Here is a 22,514-nt window from a genome sequence, read left to right on the forward strand (position 1 = left end):
AAAACGATCAGCTGTTAATTTAACGCTCTTAAAATAGCTGTTAATTTGAATTCCCGCCCTTTTCTCCTCGAATTCAAGTTATCAAGTGACGTTCAGACTTTTCAAATGTTCTTTCAAGTCAAGTAAAAAGTAGAAGGGATCCAACTTTACTTGAAACTTGAATTCAAGTTACTTGAAAAGTGTGAACGAGGCTTAAGGAGGTTGAGAAGGAGGAAGGTGAGGTGCGTGAGGTGAAGGGTAATGGCTTGACTGCTTAACATCAACACAGTGTGTGTCTGGCAGCTTGGTTGTGTGCTTCTTATGAGGACAAGTATGTTGTGTTTGATACTGCACTACGCACGTCTCTGCGTGAAGGCTGTTGAAGTGCAGCGCTGTAATGAATTTTATTCATACGAACCAAGGAGAGGCGTCGCTGCCTTCGTGACCCGTTCTAGCCCACATTTAGCTGCTTAACGGAAGGCGATCACGTAACCCAAGGAACTGGTCTCAGAATTCGATTTGCGGGCCGCGGATTCCTAGAATACACAAGCTGCAGTCTTCAGTTAGTTGAGTTTTATGAACCAAAAACCCTGGTTCAATTCGATGCGAATCACAGATTGAATTTATAATTTAAGTGGCAACGAAATTGGATTTTAGGTGAAAATTTTTATTTAATTTTATTTTTATATTACCGGTTGTTCTGTATGGTTGTGAAACTTCGACTCACTTTGAGAGAGGAACAGCGGTTAAGAGTGTTGCAGAATAAGGTATACTTAGGAAAATATTTGGTGTTAGGAAAGATGAAATTACAGGTGAATGGAGAAAGTTACATAACGCAGAGCTCACCACATTGCATTCTTAACCTGACATAATTAGGAGCATTAAATCCAGACGTCTGAGATGGGCAGAGCATGCAGCACATATGGGCGAATCCAGACATACATATAAAGTATTAGTTGTGATACCTGAGGGAAAAAGAACTTAGGGATGCCGAGACGTAGATGAGAGTATAATACTAAACTGGAATATGTATTATATGTCTTTCTCGTGTTAAAATCTATCGTACCTGGTTAACATGTTTCGGTCTGTTATCGACCTTCTTCAGAACTGGCTGTTGCTGGTCTTGGCGCCTTTTGTTTTGTTTCCTGTGGGAGTGTGTTTGTGTAGTGTAATGTGGAGTCAAAGAGTGTGTGTGTGTGTGTGTGTGTGTGTGTTCTGAAATTGAGTTGTGTGTTGAGAATTTCATTTGGGTGTGTTTTCGTGTGTCTCTATATTTCGTATTGTTCTAGATTGCATTATTGATTAAAATATTTATTTACTTTTAGAAATTCTGTGTTTTAATTAACATTTATATTATGGCGTAGCACTGCTATAAATATGAACTACTTAATGACACAATTGTTGCTATGGCAATTTTATTGGTGCCATAAAATGTAATTTTATGAACGATTTTGAGGAACAATAAAGACCGTTTATAATGCTGGTGTATAAGAAGGAAAACATTTTATCAGCCTTGCTTGTGACTTAAAATAATACAATAAGGAATGGGGGAAATAAAAATATATTTAGTACATCTGATATGATTTAAATTTTTTAATGGTCAAGTTTACCCCAGTTTACGGCATGGAAAATAATTCATTTCATAGGAAATAGGGAACGAGAATACCACGCGATATACACTATAAGGTCTTCCCTAAAAAATCTTGCCCCCCCCCACCCCAAGGAAAAATTAAAAAGAGGTCGGTGCGTTTGTCTTAGTGTGTGTTAAAGCCCGAGTCTTCTTACTGGTTTATACCATAAGAGTGAATCCTTACCATTTTCTCCATATTAATGTAAGTGGATTATAGTGATTTTCTAGTTGTCGGGTTGACTTTCCTTTTGCCTACTTTGTTTCTAATTTATGTACTGACAAATACTACAACTGATAGTTACTTTCTATCCGTTATGTTAGCAGCATCGTTTGTCTTTGAAGAAGCTGCTAAAGCTCATGAAACAAAAGTTACTAGCGAACGTCATTTGAATTTTGAATGTAATTAATAACATTAATATTAATACATAGCAGAGTATCGATAAATAAATAGTATATATTTTAAAGGGGTATTCGGTTTTCGGAGTTCGTACAAATTATTTCATCTGGTCAAACAAAATTCATTTTTAGGTTACGTCTCATGAAAGATAAACTGTTTAGTGAAATCAATTAATTTTATGTCGCTGGCAAAATACATTTTAACATTAGATCAATCAATCATAAATGAATACATTATTATTATTATTATTATTATTATTATTATTATTATTATTATTTCCGTACAATAGCATTGTGATTTTACCTGCTTTGGTGATACCTACTAACAGTTGGCCACATTGAAAAGACGGGCATATTACCTTTTTAGAAACTGATCTTACGCGATCTGCACTACAGAAACGTAAGTCTCCCCAACTCCCGCCAAACAGGAAGCTTGTCAGAGAGACATTGCAGTGCAACCCTGAATTGATTTGAATAAGGTGATGGACACAGCTAGTTGCTATTACGCAGTACCTGACTTGAGGCCCCGAAGTAATATGCAGTGGGCAGGAAGCCAAGTCACAGCTTAGCAATACAAACAAGTAAATCAGGAAGAAGTGACTGCTACGAGGTCGCAGCCGCTACCTGAGGGACAGAATTACAAAAATAAATACAAAATTGTGTTACGTTACTGGTCGTAAACGTCTCCATTAACCCTCCTGCTGCCAAGGTTTTTTTTTTTTCACAGCTTACTACTATCAAGGGAGATAATGCTATTACTCCAACAAAATCACATATCAATTTTTGTTAAGCATATGGAATATTTAATAATTTATGCATTATTAACTACGAACTTACAAGTGTAAAAATGTAGAATAAGCTTCCTATTTAAAAAAAAAAATACAGAGTGATTGGAAAATCCCGATCCATTTTGTTGAAAACGTGCACCGAAATTAATGAATTTTACTTATGTTATTGGTGACACTATGAGAACCCATAAATTTAAACTTGTCCCCCTTCCATTTCAAGGAGCCACCGGCGTGGCTCAGTCGGCTAAGGCGCTTGCCTGCCGGTCTGAAGTTGCGTTCGGGCTAGGGTTCGATCCCCGCTTGGGCTGATTACCTGGTTGGGTTTTTTCCGAGGTTTTCCCCAATCGTAATGTGAATGCAAGGTAGTCTATGGCGAATCCTCGGCCTCATCTCGCCAAATATCATCTCGCTATCACCAATCTCATCGACGCTAAATAACCTAGTAGTTTATACAGCGTCGTTAAATAACTAAAATAAACTAAAATAAAAAAAATCCATTTCAAGGCAAACACCTCAACGCTATACGCTTTGATAGGGTGGAAAAAACACATCTACAAGCTGTGAATGTCACAGTACTATGATATAAATTCTAAATCATTTTAGTTCATTGTTGAAATTAAAATATTCGAGTACCATCTATACAGCAATGAACATATCCAAGAAAATGTTCCATTTATAATTATTTCTAACAAAGTAATCACTTTTAGAATAACCGTAACACACAAGAAAAAATAGAAAATTGGAAAACTAGCGTCTTGAGAACATAAATAACAGAAAACCAGAAGACAGCGCGGGACCTTCTCTAAGCTTCGGACAATGAAGATTGCCACTTCGAAACTAGTCAGCCAGGTAAATTGCAAAAGTAAATTGCACAGTAAAGATAACATAAAATTATTCAGCAACATGAATAATGTATAAATAACATAAAATCAAATCATTTGGAACAAAGCCAAGAAAAAAAAATAAATAAAATTGAGCTACAAATTGAATTTCATGTCGTGGAGTTTTCATGGTAAGTTCATGCCGCATTAATAACGCGAATTACTTCTTAAAGTGGATTAGTGTTTATATTATTGTTATTTCATAAAGAAATATAGACGAAAATGAAAATAATATTGAAAAGTCAACATTGGGGTCATCATATTACGTCCCTTGGTAGCGGGAATGTTAAGCATCAAAAGAGAAGTAGAGTATTATATTATTTCAGAATGTTCACCTTTCTTCCAATGTTGTTCGAAGAGTCTGCAATTATAATGAGTTCACGTAAGATTAGATCCTAAAAATACTGAGTGTTCATTTCAAAGTGTGTCATGACGTCACTGTTGATGAGTTAGCAATTTGAAGCGAGTTTCAGCTTTTGTGTCAGAGAAGTTGCCTATTAATCAAGGCGTTCAATCTGAACTTGAGAACGTGTACGGTATAACTAGAACGTCGTAGCAACAGATGGCGGTCTGTACGGTCTGTGTGCTACCGTAACCTCTTTTGAACTGTTTTGCGCGGGCAAGTCGTACGCAGGGTATTTGTTATCATCGGTTGCGTACGGCAACATTCCACAACACTAATCAAATGCTCCGTGTCCATGTTGGCCGTCGAAGTTAATGTCAACAAATACGTAAGTAATCGTCTTAACCCTCTCCACATATCCCGACAGTAAGAAAAAAACTCACCTCAGTACATGTTTCGAAACAGTTCACATTCCTGCCACTACCGGCGTTACCGTACGTATCGGTAAATACTCTTATGAATGAACGCCGTACTTGCTAGGCAACTTCTCTGGCACATAAGTAATACACCTCTGCGGAAGTGTAGGAAGATTGAATTCTCTATGCATATCCACTAGCCACATGACGGCATACAGCGAGCCATGGCACACTTTGAACTGAACACCCAGTATAATACTGTATAGCCGTCTTTTCAATGTTGCCAACTGTTAGAAGATATTACCAGAGCAGGTAAGATCACAATGCTATGTACTGAAACAATAACAAAAGTTTGTAATAAAATCAGTGAATCTTTGATAGTTCATCTGTGCATACTCTGTAACTGCTTATTGACAACTTGTTTTTCTGACTTGTTGCAGGGGACACGTATCTCACACTGCTGCAGTAGTTTATGCAGCATACAGCCATTGCAGTAAGTAGTGCAAAAATTTGAATTCGTGGTCTGTCAATTTATTAGCAGATAAAACTTGTAGGCAGCTTCGTAGAATTAATTTCCCATAACTGTGCAGCTCCCCTAGACAGATGACAAGCGAATCACGGTACCACGTCTGCATGATCTCCTGGTCGACTTGAAACTATTGAAGATGATAGATGAAGTTGAGTCAATTGCCGAAAGTTACCCAGTAATTCTATTCAAGTGATTGAGGGAGAAAACCTCGGGGAGAAAAGCTCAATCATGTGACTCGTTCCAATCAGGATTTGAACCCTGGCCACTCGTTTCACAGTCAGGATGTTAACTGTTATTCCACAGTGGTGGATAGTGTATGAATGTATAGAGGGTGATTCACGAGAATTTACCGTCCCTTACGGAGCATATTTCCGAAGACATTCTAAGTAAAAAAAGTCATATAAACATTTGCCCTAATCTCAATATTTTCAGAATTGCACTAATTTGAAGTTGTTTGTAAAATACCATTATTCTTGAGTTTTAAGGTAAAAGAATATTACACATAAAGAATGAACTATTCAGGAGTATCATTTCTTTAATTACTATTCTGAAGCTAAACATGTGTTGTGAATTCCACAGTTGCCTTGTACAGATTTTTTTTTTCGATTTTTAACTTCAAAATTACATTTTCTTACGCATTTGTCACAACAATTGTTACAAATCACGCCACTCTTGTAAATTCTTTAAGATTGTACATTAAACTGTAAAGAATCAAGTTCCCAAAGTCGTATGATTTGTAACAATTTTTGTGATAAGTTCGTAAGAATGATATCATTTTTAGTTAAAAATTGAAAAATGAAATCTGTACAAAACAATTAGTAACTTAGAAAATATTGCGATTAGGACAAATTTTTGTATGACTTTTTTTTTTTTTTTTTGCTCAGAATGTCTTCGTAAATAAGCTCCGTAATTGACGGTGAATCACCCTGTATAATTAAGTATACATTTATATACCGTACAAGCTAAAGATTTCAGTTGTCTTCGGCGATGTTTGAACTCGCGAACCTTTTATACCGTGGTAAACACGAGTACCAGATAATATGAGAAATTCTATGAAGTGTTGTGCAGATAAGCTCACAGTCGTTATTTTACTCAAATTATGTTGTGTGGTTTAATGATGAAAGTGAATTTATGACGTAATTTTGGCGTGCAAGAAGAACGAATTCTCCGAGTTATGTTATGGGAATACCTCATGCAAATTTTACAGCTATTCACTGTTGCATGTATGCTCTACCGAAGCCCATTAGGAGGATTAGGATAACAAAAGAAATCGTTACTCTTTTACGATCGTATAGTCACGTACAAAACTAAACACAGGTCTACAACGTAATGTGAGGAGGCTGTTTACATTTCCATGTCACTCATGTCTGAAGAAAATGAGGATTTGGGTGGGTATTTTGAGACTTACAATGAGTTATAAATGTATATTATATGATGGTTGGATACGATTGCTAAATAAGTACTTACACACGTAAGTAAAGCTATTCACGTTCAAACTACTCCCCATAGGCATATGCACACTTATTACTAGGGACCGGATTTGTAGAATAATAATAATAATAATAATAATAATAATAATAATAATAATAATAATAATAATAATTTATTTTGCATACATCAATCATAGTCTTGTGTTATTTCTTTTATAATTGCTTTGCAGTTTGGGGGTACGAAAAAAAAAATGTTATTTTGGGGGTATGCTAGCAAAAAAGATTGAATACCACTATTCTGTAGGGTAAAGGTTGGTAATATTGTGATAGTTCTTTTTGAAAATTCATTACAATTTTTATCGAGCGAGAGAAGGACCAGTTTTGTACAGCAACTTGTCCACGAACATTCCCTTAATGCGTTGACGCAAAAAACCGATCTTCCTCTCGCACAGTAAAACTGTAATAAATTCTGAAAAAGAACTATCACAATACTACTCATATCACAATAACCACTAACCTTTACCCTACATAGAAAATCATTCCTATCACAGCAGTAATGTACAGTTACCCTTAAAAGGAATGAGACGACTCTTGGTCGTCGGAAGTTAAAGTTCTACAGCGCGGTTCACTCGATATCGACGTAACGATACATAACATGAGAAATACAGCAAGAATTGTTACGAGGACCACAAGAGGACAAGGACCAAAATAAGAATCACGAAGAAGACAGCCATTTAAGGCCACGATTTCACAACATAGCTAGGGTCACAAGCTATCATTGCTTCTCTGTACCGAATGGCAAATGCCTGCTATGGGATCTACATTCTAGACTGCTGTTGTCACTGTCTTGTCTCGGTAGCTCTATAGTAGCGTGTCGGTTCCACTGCTTAACCGAAACATCTCGTGTTCGATCCCAGGTGAAACTTTTTTTTATTGAGGTGTAATTAATTTCTTCAGAGTTCCTAGACTATCTAATTTGTCGAAAAATATGAATAATTTATGCCCAATTTCTGGGTCTTACAAGTGGGCTGAACCTCGTCAAAAAAAATAAATCTTATTTGAAAGTTAAGAGTATTTTTCCTCAAACAAAAATCACAAGAAACAAAAAGAGACCTGTCAACTTAAAATCCTGTCCACATGCCATCAGCTTCTATTACAGCTCTAAGTCGGTCCGGCATGGATGTCACGAGATTGTGGAATAAATTCTAATCCCCGGCGAGATCTTCCCAGGTTTCAAGAACTTGATCCCACAATTCGTCTCGATTTCGAGGGCGTCGGTGGGCATAGGTGGCTATGCTTCTCTTTTTCAATTCCGCCCATAAATTTTTGATGACATTCAAATCAGGTGACTGAATTCCTATTCGGCAGCACCTATAATCAATGGCTTGTATGAACATGATAAACAAATCCTGTTTCCAATGTTACTGAACAATTTCAAAATATTAATTTAAAAACTAAAAAAGGGTCGTAAATGCTGTATCTAGTGATTATTTACATTTATGTCTACAAAATGAATCTTGGAAAAACGTTTATGTTACTGGTACTACTGATATTAAGAGTAAATGTATTGTATTTTTCACTTCATTTCAGAATCACTTCAGTGGATGTTCTCCACTCAATGTTGTGAAAAAATTGAAAAGTAAAATCATGTAGATAATGCAAGGGCTTACAAATCTCATGTATTAAAAAGAAGAATCTATATGTAATGAGCTGCAATGTAACTATCCTCATATTCTTAAATACTACAAGAAGTACAGTGTAATTTATCAAAATTTATGAAAGAGGGAAATAGAACACACTTGAATAGAAAAGCACAAAATCCAGATAATGCAATTAAAGCTATTCGGAATATTATTAAAGTTAAACTTGTAGATATCCTAAGAAAGAAAATAGTTTTTCATTAAAATTAGTGATTATAAAGTAGAGGATCCCAAATCTATTGCAAATTCTTTTAACGTCTTATAGTACATAGTACAGAAATATTATTGATAACTTAAACATTCAAGATTTTGCAAAAGATACTGCAATTAGTTACTTAACACATGCATTTAATAGTTAGTATTAATATATGTAATTAATCAATAACTGCAACAGTGCTTATACATTCAATCATAACATGAATTAAATTGAATGCACATTAAATTAAACACGTAGATAAAATAGTTAAAATCAACTGAAGGGGTGAGAATGAATCCAAAGCCACGCTTTTAACAAAAATTGTTTCGTGCGAGTGCATTTATTACACATATGGGAAAGCTACTAATAAAATATTGTAATAATTACTCAACAAATGACATGGCCTAAGGACTCTAAACCTTTGTAATCGTTTGTCCGTGTGGCTTAGGAATATATTTTTAATTTCATTTTAATGGTTAGTTTTTAATATATATATATATATATATATATATATATATATATATATATATATATAATGCATTTACATTGTATGTGTGCGTATATAAATGCATTCATTAGATTAACGTTTATAATATTATAACTTGTAATTTTGTAATTTCTGTGATCATTAACACTTAATCTGAGGACTATGTAAAACTCTATTTCAACGTTATTTAGAAAAAAAAATCGTTGATATAGACTAAGAATCGAACTCGCTCTCTTCTACACAACACGCAGAGATCTTAGCGTCTGAGCTATTGCAACGACACGAAAGCTTTACTTTCTGTGCGGAGTGTCGATCTAGTCATGAAGGTCCATTGTCGATTTAAATACACGATTTACGTATATATTTATCGCTTATTTACGTAATATTATCATATTTTTTGCAGTTTTTGAAGTGAATTACGGAACGATGCTAGTAACAAACCAAATAGCTTGAATCTAAGTAACTCAATATTCGTTATCTTGTGTATCAGTGCTCTGGTCTCTGATCATGCGCAGTGTTTTACATCTGAGACTTAGGAATATTCAATCGTCTCATTCCTTTTCAGGGAAACTATACAGTTTAGGTTAGTTCATATTCAACTGGGGTGTTGGAAATTACGTCCTTTATAGCACCCCAGATAAAGAAATAAACTTTAAAGGTGACGCAGAGACGTACCGAACGTCTGTGACATCTTGTTCGTATCCTAAAATACTTGGTTTGGTATCTGCTTACTCTCAAATTTTCTATTAATCCTTTTTCCACACACTGTATAATGAGAGATGTGTGGCAGAAGTCGTTGCGAAAAATATGATTGAGGTCTTATGCGTCAATCTGGGATCAAAATCAAACTCTTTGATTTGTATTGTCATTTGAAATGTTGAACTAACCTGGCTCCATTTTTAATGTAACATTATTGAGTTGAGTTTGTAATACAGTGTATAATTTCTGAACTAACATAATCTGCGATGGAACTGTTATTTGTTGCAGTGTAACGCAGTACTTGTGTACATAGCCTGCGATAACAGTGAACGCAGTGTGGGTAGTGCACTTATCTGTGTAAACGCAAGAGAACATGCAAGAACCTAACCAATCATTTCTCGATTTCTGTCTTTTTCTTTAGAGTTCTCAGAAAAAGTGTTTTCTTTCGAAGTACGCTTACTTCCCAGGGGTTCCTGCAGAAATATATGAGATAACGTACTGGGAATGTGTAGTGACGTTATCTCCTAGTCAGTCTGTAAAGCAGGCCTGGCCTGTGAGGCAGGGGACCGACTCCTGGGAGGCAGTGGCATTTATCGAAAATAATAAAGGAACCATTCATTCATAAAACTAACCTGTACAGACAAGCACTGTTGCTGGCATGGATGATACCTTCCAATAAATATGTACCATCAATGCAAAGGCTGTTCAAGCTTCAAGCATTTTTCTCCTCACAAGCTGTCCTTTGTAGTAGAGTTGTTAACCAAGGTTCGCGGGTTCAAATCCTGTTGAAGACGATGAAACCTTCAGCACGTCTTTCTTCGAAAAGGAAGTAAATCCGGAGTTTTCACGTGACGCACTTATATGGCATGTGAAGTAATCAATTCGAGATTAAACAGATTGACTTCAATGAAGAACTGTCCAAACAAGCCATGACATTCTTTTCTTTATTTCTCCATTTCTTTCTTTAGAAAGTATTTCGCTTAAGTCGGCATTTGTACTTTATTATGGACCGATACATTTTTACTAACAAATGGCAGGGCTCGCTTGATGTGGGAGAAGCATGACGCTGAGTTTTCGCCTAATGTAACGCATAACATCACAGTAAAAAAAATAAAAAAATAAAACAAATTGACATGGGTACCACCGGCATAACTCATTTGCCTACTGATTCGGAACTGTGCTTGTGCATAGGTTCGATTCTCGCTTGGCTTTTTACCTGGTTAGGCTGTTTTCAAGGTTTCCCCAACTATCAAGCATTTTCTTACTGCGTAGAGTAAGTTTAATTTTTACTTAATTCATTAAAAAAAAGTCTTTTTTCTTAACTTCTACAATAAACTGTCTAGCCTTTATTAATCAGTTAATCTTTTACTACTTAGATTTTTATTGTATTTGTAAATTTAATATTAATTGTAATTATAATTGTAAATGTATTCTTAATATTGTAGTTACCCCCTGGTAGAGGGGAAGAGAAGGCCTGATGGTCTTATCTCTACCAGATTAAATAAATAAAATAAACTATGAGAAGAATGTGAAGTAATCCTATGGCCTCGACCTCAACTTGCTGTAGAGCGTTCGGAGTTAAGAAATACCATAGCGTATATAGGTGTCGTCTTAGCTGACATTCCCACTTCTTTGTAATATAACAAAAAAAAGTTATTTGCGTATTTTATAACGTATATAAAATAACAGAAGTAAATCTATTCCATTTATTTGGTTATTGGAAAAATAAATAAACGCTGGTTCACAATAAACCGGGAACAGAAACGACGAGAATGAGAACGAAAATAATGTTAAAATAAATGTATTTAAATGTGAGTATTCACAGTAGTTCAATATATTTATTTTAACAGTATTTCCGTTCTCGTTGTCGTTTCTGTTCCCGTTTTATTGTGCACCAGGCTTTACTCGCATAAGCAATATGACGCTTTTATATTTGAAGCAATACTTAGTTACAGTATTAGATTCACTTCTTGGAAAGAATAACGAACTTCCATTACATTTTTATATGACAGTGTTTGTTCTGAAAGGATCGATTGCTCTAAAAGCTGTCACCTTTGTTTTATTCGCCGATATCTGATTTAGGCAAACGACATCGAAGTGAGTAGATTAGAATGCAGTGATGATGTCATCGGAATAAAATAAAAATGCTTTGTGAAAAACTGGCGCCTGTCACAATAGAGCCTGCCTATTGCCTAGAGTTCTAAAGATTTTAACCCTTTAGGCAGGAGCTGACAGCATCGACTAGTAAACACAATTCCATCTTTGAGATGAGTACACGTAGCCATAGTAACATGTTTACATTTTCAGCTGGAATAATGCACCTCTTTTCATTTCAACCCGGCAAAAGAGTTTCACACCTAAACATTAAAAAAAAGAAGAAAATAGCTAGTAATAAAGCTCCCCTTGTTAATTTTCTAAGTTATTTGTACAATGAAAATAAATGAAAGTTACGTCATGTCTTGTAAAAAAAATAGTGTAGCATGTAACTAACATAGTATTAAGACAATAACATGGTTGAACGTATGTAGAATTGTAACTGTCTGAAGAATAATACTATCGAAATTTATATTTGGATGTTAAACTAAACTGGCTGTGGGTTGGTATCCTAAGAGTGTGGAAACGCTCAACTCCTTAAGGGGACACTATACTGAAATTTCTCAAAATTCCATAGTTTTAAGGATTCAAGAACTACCATACTACAATACTTATGAAGCTGGATTCACCAAATTTTATCACTGGTATATCATATTAATGACAAATGTACAAAATTTCATCCGCCAATGATAAGTGGTTCGCATTTTATTAAAATGTTGAATCGCTTTATATAAAATGTTCTTTGTGCCACAATTTACGTTATTCTTAACTGATATTCACTTGTATAGATCCTTATATAGCCTATAGGGGATCAAAACTTACTATAGAGTTTTGCTGTAAATTCAGTCAGTAAATTATTGGAATTTACTACTATAAAATAATGAAAATATTAATAATCAAAAATTTCTGCTGATTTATTCACTGGTCAGGAAAACCCAACAGTAATGTTTGTTCCAATTTATATAAAGAATTATATCAGTGAATATCAGTTAAAAATAATGTAAATTGAGACGTAAGGGACTTCTTATATAAAACGATACAATATTTTATTAAGATATTAATAAAAAACAAACCACTTATCATACAGGCATGAAATTTTGTACATGTGTTATTATTAACCAGATGTACTAGTGGTAAACATTTTGTGGATTTACCTTTAAAAATGTGGAACTTAATAATTTCAGTATTTTAACCCCTTAAAGAAAAATTTTATTACTTGATAGAAGCAATTTGTTATTTTACCTATTTCGGTTTTCATGTAATTCATTATTAAAACAAACGGATCTTAATGGGGAAATTGTTATTTATAGGTGTAATTAATCAATTCACAACTCCACAATTAACCAAACTAAATCGTGATATGGATGGATCATTTCAATTAGTGCGATGTATGTGCGGCAACTTGTCTTACACCTGAGTAACGCAGGTAGTTTATAACATGTTTTATGATCAGACAACTATTAATAAAATCGCTGAACGTCTTGAACAGTGTAATATGTATATGCGGCAACATTTCTGACCTGTTGAGACCATAAATAACTCTTCACCCACCTATAAAAAAAGACCACCACCGTGTAAACAGCGAAGGCTTTGATTCGCGATAACTTGATCGACGGTTCGGGAAGGAAACCCGAGTGATTATAGTCTGTTTTACACTGTTTACAACCTCGTGATTAAATATTAGCCACTTTACACGGGAATGATGAAGATTGTGTGCAACTCCTTGGAAGTTCAAGGATCCCACTTACATTAAAACATTAAGTATTCATATTGCTTTAAGTAGATATTTCTCTCCACATGCCTCACATTGAATTACCATTACGTACTACATTCTTTCTGTCTTTCATCGCTTTCTTCCTCTATTTTATTCGTTCCTTTTTCTTTTCCATTATGCGTGCGGGTAGCTAAGTGGCTCAGGACTGAAGGTCCTGGATTCAATCCCGGGTGGGGGCGGGATTTTCTCCGTTTCCATAACTTTGCTGGCCTTCTATGCCCAAGGTTGCGGGTTCGATCCCGGGCCAGGTCGATAGCATTTAAGTGTGCTTAAATGCGACAGGCTCATGTCAGTAGATTTACTGGCATGTAAAAGAACTCCTGCGGGACAAAATTCCGGCACATTCGGCGACGCTGATATAACCTCTGCAGTTGCGAGCGTCGTTAAATAAAACATAACATCCATAACTTTCAGAACGCCTCGGTGTCCACCCAGATGTCAAATTGAGTACCGGGAGGTTAGGCAGTCGACAGGGTGGTTCCGACAAGACCATCTCATTCTAGTGCTGAAGTCAAAAAAGCTTGGAGCTTTCCCTCCAGGCGTCCCGTGCGCTTTGTGGCGTCTATAACTGGTTACCTTTATCTTTCTCTTTATTTCTGAGTGTCATTCACTATTTTCTTCCTTCTCCCCTTATTTTTAAATCTGTTACTTCATTCTTTGCTTCTTCCTCAATACTGCCTTTCATTCTTTCCTTCCTTCTTTATATCTACCTCACTGTTTTCTTATTTATAATCTCATTTCTTTATTTTGCCTTTCTTTAATTACTTTCTTTAATTTTTCTAATTTTCTTGCATTATTTATGAAGTATATTCTTTCTCTCTTTTTATTTCTACCTTTATTATCTTCTATCTTTATTTATAACTCTTTTGATCTCCTTTCTCACTTTATACTTCATCCTTCCCTTTTCTCTGTGGTCATTCTTGTTTTCCAGTCAACTTCATTTCTCATATTCATTTACGCCTTTATTTTTATCCTATTTTAAGTTTTTACTTCTTTATACTTTCTCCTTCCCTCTTTCTTATTTCGCATTAATTTTTCCTATATTTGCGTCTGATAATTCCCTTCATTTTTTACTTTCAGCCTCAAATATTCTTTCCTTCGGCATCTCTTTAATTCATTCCTTTCATATTTGCCTTTCCCTCTTTCTATATCTTCCTTTCTTTCCTCTGTACTTTATTGCTGCACTTTACATTTTCATGCGGTCTATTTCGCTCCATTCTCTATTTAATAAGCCTCGAAATTTTTCACACAGCAGTCATGGCATGATTGAGTATGTGGGTAATGTAAAGGGCCAGGAAGTTCATGCATTTGCATATATTTTTCCATTGGCTGTAATTAATTGCTGATTGATTATCTTCATGAATCATCAACATTTAAGCTTATCAAACCGAATTTTATGTTGCATAGGCCTATATTTGCATATTTTGACTTTTTTTATAAACATAATATTTCATGATATTTATATTATTGTGGCATATTTTCACGTTTAAGCTCATTGAAGCTGACTTTAAATTGCATAAAAATACATAGTTTGGATTCTTAAAATAAAAACATATTCTATTTTTTAAAACTGGTATTGAGCGAAATTATAATTATTTTTATCAGAAAAGTATTGAAAGTTTCGCGGCATGCCTAGCGAATCGCACGTCACAGTAGTGTGCCGCAATCAACAATAAATCATCGGTTTACAAGCAAAACATTAATAAGTGCAAAATATTACTTCGGGTAAAAGGACGTTTGAAAGTTCTTGACAAAACTGAATCTTCAAAATATTATTTTTAGTAAGTTGTTTCTCTTTATGTGTATTTAATTTTTCCAATTCAAAGTTTATACACATACATTATGTATATTATATAAGCTTACGCCTTTTTCTGAGAAGTAATATTTTTGATTTAATGTGTTTTGCTTGTAAACCGACGAAATGCAAGTTTAATCTCATCTAGTTTGACATATAATGTTATTACATTTATTATTATTATTATTATTATTATTATTATTATTATTATTTATTACTTATTTACTAGTGATATCAAGGGTATTACTGCATATTTAGTAGGTTTTTAGGGCATGAAATTCCTGGCCCTAGTAATGTATATATTATATGAATATCAAACAAAAATGTTGAAGAAAATTCATTTTATAACTTCTCTTCGAGCATAGACGTTTAACACAATCATTTGAATTTCTTTAAATTCCTTGTCAATTTTTGTCTTTCAATAATAATGAATTTCCTCGTTTTATTTTTGTTTTTGGTTTGTTATTTATTCCTTTCTTATTCCCTTTCTGGCTACGTCGAACAATCGGGTTCAAATCCGGGAAATTGAAAAGTCAAATCTATTGTTAAGAAAACCTATTGGTTTATGCTTCATCAAAATAACTTCTTTTCCTCTGCTATCATTCCACCAGATCTCCAGCCATTTCCTTTGTCATCGTCTTGTTATCATCATCTATAATCCTTAACGTTTCCGGCCTTTCTCGTCAGCACTGTAACTCTGGGCGTCATATCAGAGCAGACACTTGTAATGAGAAGAGATTAAGAGAGGATTAATTAAAACGAGGACTTCGAGGTTCGTTTTGCTGAATGACGGGTGCTCCTTTACATTGATATTCAAGTTACAACACAGTGTTTCACCATTAAGTTTTTTTTTCCTAAGTTGGCAGTATTTCCAGCATCTGGCAAAGCCTGTTTGTGGGACGCAGTCGTATTCAAGGCCTGTGACGCACTTCGCTTGTCGCTTGTTTGGTGACCGGCACATGCAGTATAGTTCAATCGAGGCAACCCCACATGTACTTATACCTGGTCGGCCTTCCTCGAGGTTACGGGTTTAAAAACTGAGAAGAGGTCGCTGGGGTCATTCTTAACGAATTCACTTAGCGTGTTTCTGTACACTGAATGGAAGAGAGGGCATGCTTCAGCGCACAAAGCGGGGGAACGTGCAAGCTTCTTGTGTACACAGTCGTCACTCAAGGTGCACAAGTTTGCTTAAAACATCAAACATCTAGCGTATGCAGTGCGAAGAATTTGCCAGATTAACTTGTTTACCGATGCCCCACAGCTATGATTGGATAATGTTTGAAGATACAGTAACTGAGTTCTTACAAGGGAAGGTTGCTGGCAAGAAAGCTGTGTCTTCAAGAAATCCATAGCAATAAAGTTGTAGGGTTTCGACAGTACAATCCAACAAAACTAGCTCACAATGATAACAAGCTATACTAGTAGAGTCGACCTGGTTGGCGAGTTGGTATAGCGCTGGCCTTCTATGCCCAAGGTTGCGGGTTCGATCCCGGGCCAGGTCGATGGCATTTAAGTGTGCTTAAATGCGACAGGCTCATGTCAGTAGATTTACTGGCATGTAAAAGAACTCCTGCGGGACAAAATTCCGGCACATCCGGCGACGCTGATATAACCTCTGCAGTTGCGAGCATCGTTAAATAAACCATAACACTTCATTTATACTGGTAGACATACAGGGTGAGTCAGAAGGAAAGGTACGTGGTTTGAGTGGTGGTAATATTGGTGATTGTGTTGTTCCTTTACTCCAGCTTCTTTTCAAAAGTCGGCTACTTTATTGCGGTTCATGTCCGACTTGACACGGGTTTTCCCTGTAAGGATTAGGAAGAGGGTGGATAAGGTTGCAAATTGCATGGGAACGGCTTGTTAAGACGTGTGCAGAACAATTATAGTTCGAGACAAATCATGTCATCCTCGTCTCACTCCACCGCATGAAGGCAGCGCTACTTTCTGAGTGATTTTTTACAAAACAAGGTAGTTGTATGAGAAAGGTTGCCTTTTGTTCACTCATATTTACAGTGGGTGGTATGGGGTGAGTGCCTCTATTACTTCCTGAAACTAAGGACGTTATGTTTCGTCCCGAAATATATCCTTTCTTGGGTAGGTAAAAATACTTTTTAAATCTGTGTATTTCAAATTGTAAACTTCCCCAGCAGAAGTTTTTTTCTTTCCTTTTAGAGTAGTAAAAATGAATAAAACCCCTAAATATGTAGATTTATGTAATACCACGCCATAATATGTAGTGTGGGGTAAATATGTAAAATTATGTAGTATCAAATTTTAATATATTAATGGTAATTACAATATTCGCAAAGATTTGTTATTTATATACGGTTAGGTTGAAAGGAATATAATATGTAATTACATAAAAATCCGGTCCCTAATTATAACCACTGCTTAAAATTGCCACTTAATCTATATATATATATATATATATATATATATATATATATATACATAAATTCTAAATTACAGACATCAGCTCAAAGAATTTGAGTGACCACAAGGGTCCTGAATACAATAAACATGTACAATATAATGTGATGTGATACATTAAAGAAAAAAGAAAGTTAATTGTTTAAGGCAAATATAAGTGGATTAAATGAAATACAGATGATGATGTAATATTTGAAGACAATCCTTGATAATATTTATAAGGACAGACATTACATAATCATAAGGAATGTGAAGTTCCTTAAGATAATTCCATGTGAATTTGGAAATAGAACCTCTACTGCCAAACAGCAAACCAATGACGGACCATTGTTTAAGAGGGACGTTGTACTTTTGAGAAAGATAAGGCAGACAAGGTTCATATATGGACTTCTTCTCAATATCAACTTCGGTGGCCTGATTTAGGTTTCTTTCGAAACGGATAGCAGGGTCAAGAACAAGAGCCGTTTTAAGTGTCCGTTAATAGCAATAATGTCTGCCCGTCTGAAAGAACCATCTGATGATACACAGTGTACTTCCTCATGAATCTCCCAATTTAAAGATGTCGCCAAAGCATGTCGTACACGATGATGTCTAGCATTGATCAGCTACTACTACTACTACTACTACTTATTTTTATTAATTAGGTTATTTTATGTATTATTATTAATTGTAATTATTGTGTATATAATTTGTATTGTGTATTGTTTATATTGTTTGTATCACTACCACCGGGTGCTTGACCACTTGCAATGTAAATAAATACAGGGACATCATTTTATTTTTACTTCAATTTTTATTTTACCTGAGTTTTTTAATGTACTTCACTCCCACCCCTTCTACTGATGAAGTTCAACCGTCCAAGACCGCATATAGCCTACAGTCATAGTAAAGAGTACGTTCCAAAAATATGTTCGCATTTTCCAGTGAGCTTTCAATATTGCATCATTTTCGCACAGGTACTGTCGGCCATTTGCCTACTTCGCATTCCGGTTTACCCCACCTGCTTCTATTCGCCTCTATGTAAAGGCTAGTAGCTGGGCTGTCTTAGCTCTTTTCTGAGAACATTAATTTCTGTTAGGAATTGGACGTCTACGTAATATTATACAACTGTTTAAAATAACTTAAATAAAAGGGCCTCGTTAAGTAATTAACTGTCACGTGATTTCCCCCCTTTCTACGATCCTGCGACATAACCACTTGGACGGACAGTAGATAGCATGTCTGAGTAATTTTATCTTTTCGGATCGAGCAGAAGTGAAGATTGAATTTACAGTACGTAAGGTAGGCTACTCTTTTACAGAGTAGGTACAGAATTATTTCAACATGAGTTACTAATACGAAAGACGAAACTGGTAATTGGAATTACACACATTAGAACTGAAGCATGTATCAAAATGAACGGCCACCATTTTGAAGAATGTGTTTAAATATCCATATTATGATTATTTTTCAATTTAACTCCATTCTCTATATTGTACGCTAATGTGCTGCAGACAGTATAATACTGTATGCACTGCATAATGAATACGTCCGCATGGACAGCTCAGTTCGTGAGTAAAAACACTCATTGTTAATACTGTACTGTATTTTGATTAAACAAAAACCTAATGAAAATTATCAAACTCAAAAGCGTGATATTTCCTAGTTTACGTAAATGGATGAACTACTTTTCTTCCCTCCTATACCTAGGAAGGTGATTTGTTTGTATATTACGCCTGAACTCCAGTCGTGGAAGGGGGTAGCAACTGTTGATCCAAAGGTATAGCCAGGTTAATATTAGAAATGTTTGTAAAAATAAAATGATGTCCCTGTACATACATAAGTACTTTTGTTACTTCTATCACGCGGATGGTCTGAGATGCCTTCTTAAATTTAAACTTATTGAATATGCTGTTCATAATTATATTAGTAAGTTATGAAAGAAGAAGTAGATAATGGACATCTTGAGAATTGTTCTGATGTTACTAGGGGACCATAATATGTGGTATGAAATGGGAAAGAATTGTACATGCCACTCAGTGTCGAATCGTCATTCATGACGAAGATATCTCCAAGCTACTGCACGAGACATGACTCTGATTTATCGACATCTTGGCTGTCTCTATCGAAGAAACATTTTGACACGTGACGGGACTATGAGTTGATGTCATGGCAGCAAAATCAAATAAACAATACTGCTACATTATTTATAAACGGCGACTTCTGGAAAAAATACGCAGAGTCTGTCATTTAGAAGGAGATATTTATTTTATGCTCTAACAATTTTATTGCTGTCATATATTAGAAGCAATTTAATGAAATTTTATGTCGTGCCATCTGGATTCAACAGAGCCTAATATATTTAGAGATTTACAAGTGTGGGTTTTATTGTAGCGATATGCTGCAAGATGAATTAGAGTGTAAAAATATGCTACAACTTTGGTTTATGCGTCGTCTGATGGATGAGAGGCATATTGCACTTCGGATTTTTATGCAACAAATACAGGGTGATTCACTAGGATTTACCGCCACTTACGGAGCTTATTTTCGAAGATATTCTGAGCAAAAAAGTCGTATAAAATGTGTCCCAATCTCAATATTTTCAGAGGTACATTAATTTGATTTTTGTTTTGTAAAATACCATTATTATTTAGTTTTAAGGGTAAAAGAATACTACAGATAAAGAATGAACTATTCAAGAGTATCATTTCTTTAATTAATTGGGTTAGAGATTGGAGTAGGGAGGAATGATACAAAAGGAATCCATCAAACTCTACTGACAGACTTCAGTGTGAAGATGTGAAATTCTATATTATGCTATATATTTAATAATAGATCATGAAACATTTCATGTGACTCATAATGTGATATTAAAAGTTTTGTGGTTTTCACAAACCATGTGTACTTAATGTCCGTCATTTTCTTTCTTCTCAGTCACAGATTTTATCAAAGGTATGATGATGACCGTAACTTTTATCACGACTATGTTACAGCTAGGTGTGATCAAAGATGCTATATTACATGTAAAAGATTTTATCACATATATTTTATCAAATTTCTATGACACAGAAATATGATAGTTTAATATAGATCTTAGGCGTGAAGAGGAGATGGTTTTCTGATACGAATAACCTCTGCAGTTGAAATTGACTTACTACTACTACTACTACTACTACTACTACTACTACTACTACTACTACTACTACTACTACTAAAAGTACGTACTTAAGTGTGAAGATGCGACACTAATATCTGATATCAGTTCAATTCCTGGTAAGGAAAGAATGTTATCAAAACATTGTTCAAGATGATTCAGAAGGAAGATATTACAATTTATTTCAAAACAGATTTCTCAAAACGACACGAAAATGCTGAGGAAATCCTGTCGAGATAACCGGCCTCAAACCGCATGCTACTGGAGTAAGTTCATCGCAAAAAATCCTATTGTGACTTCACCAACGGCAGATTAAGGCTTACGGTTAAATACACTAATTCCTTCAGTGTATTTGGCTGCGATTTGTAATACATTTTCTGATTCGCTAAAAAACTACCTGTTCTTCAGTAAATAAAACCGAACTTAAATCCACACATGTTCCTCCTTTCTAATTCCGAATTCTTGAACCAATGACTAAAATTACATTACTATAGTCGCGTCGCTGTAATTTCCGGCGTGACTCCTCTTCCTCTTTGCTTACGCCTTAGGAAGTGAAGGCTCTATAAAGTCTAGGTAAGTAGTTGTATTGTTCGCTATTTTTGTTCTTTCGTTGCCGAGCTACCAGACAAGGAATTTATTTGTCGTACTGTTAAACATTATCATGTCGTAGCTCCTATGATAATAAATCAAACGCACTGTAATTGAGCGAACAGTTGAGCGGCAAATATTGTCCTCGTGTGATTTCTGCGAACGCCAACGAAAGAACAAAAATGGCGGGCGATTATATTAAGTATTTATCGAGCCTTAGGAATTGCATGTCATCAGCAGCGAATGACAAAACGCACACTTTTAAATGTAGCCGACCTGCAACGTGATTGGCTGCCGGAAATAAGAGCGACGGGATTATAATAACTTCGCATTAGCTGATTTGAATCATTTCAAGGGAAAAATTGTTCCGGAGCCGAGTATCGAACTCGGGATCTTTGGCTGAGCGCGCCAGCGCTCTACCAACTGAGCTACCCAGAACTACAGACACCGGCTCAATTTTTCCTTTATATCCACATACTTCAAATGGGCTGACAGGCCGCCAGAGACCCAACGTTGAGTGCACACAAACTCTGTGTGACTTGAATTGTGGTTTTCTGTTAACGAATAGTGACGTATATTATTCAGATCTGGCTTTGAGGTATAGTTCAGCCGAAGGTCCCAGGTTCGATACCCGCCCCAAAACAATTTTTCCCTTGAAATTATTCAAACCAGCTTCACAGGGAGCTATACCTGAAAGTCAGATTTGCATTAGCTGTTTGCTTTTGCGCGTTGTGAACACAGGGCATACTGTACACTTTGTAACGTTATTCCGAGAAGAGTATGTGTGTACGAGAAATTCAGCTCTCAGTCTAGACTCGGAGGTGACGCTATGTTGTGATAAGGCGGAAAATGTTCCTCCAGTCTCTGTTACAAGCCTTAATGTGGGAACGAGTTCGGAAAGGCGGGCTGCTAGTCATGGCAGGGGTATCCATTCCGAGAGCTTTCTCGATCACAATATTAAACATTGGCTATTCTTACGCTGCAGATTCATACACTCCCCACTCTTTCTCATGTGCGAATTGTGACTCATGTAAATCACGTTTAAGCATGCTCAGGTTTCTGCCTACCAGCTGTTTCTTGTCTCCCACATCTCCTGCCAGCACGCGTCCTACGTAACATTTTCTTATAGGGCTGGAGTCCTAGTGCAATTGGTAAAACGCAACAAGGTTACCTTGATGTGGGTGCTATTACATGAAGTTGTGGAATGTAACGAAGTTCTGACC

The 22,514-nt window shown here is 35.6% G+C and overlaps 2 long non-coding RNA genes across 2 annotated transcripts in view; one reads left to right on the forward strand and one right to left on the reverse strand.

The window, feature by feature from the left end:
- LOC138701128 (uncharacterized) overlaps window positions 1–22,514 on the reverse strand; it is a 449,457-nt gene that overhangs the window by 183,614 nt on the left and 243,329 nt on the right. The gene's annotated exons all lie outside the window — the stretch shown is intronic.
- LOC138701129 (uncharacterized) overlaps window positions 1–22,514 on the forward strand; it is a 173,636-nt gene that overhangs the window by 139,613 nt on the left and 11,509 nt on the right. Inside the window, exon 4 of the long non-coding RNA XR_011332457.1 lies at window positions 4,874–4,926. This is a non-coding gene — a long non-coding RNA (uncharacterized lncRNA). The remainder of the gene's footprint in view (window positions 1–4,873; window positions 4,927–22,514) is intronic.

Source organism: Periplaneta americana, chromosome 6 (assembly GCF_040183065.1).
Source record: "Periplaneta americana isolate PAMFEO1 chromosome 6, P.americana_PAMFEO1_priV1, whole genome shotgun sequence".
NCBI classification, from domain to species: Eukaryota; Metazoa; Arthropoda; class Insecta; order Blattodea; family Blattidae; genus Periplaneta; species Periplaneta americana.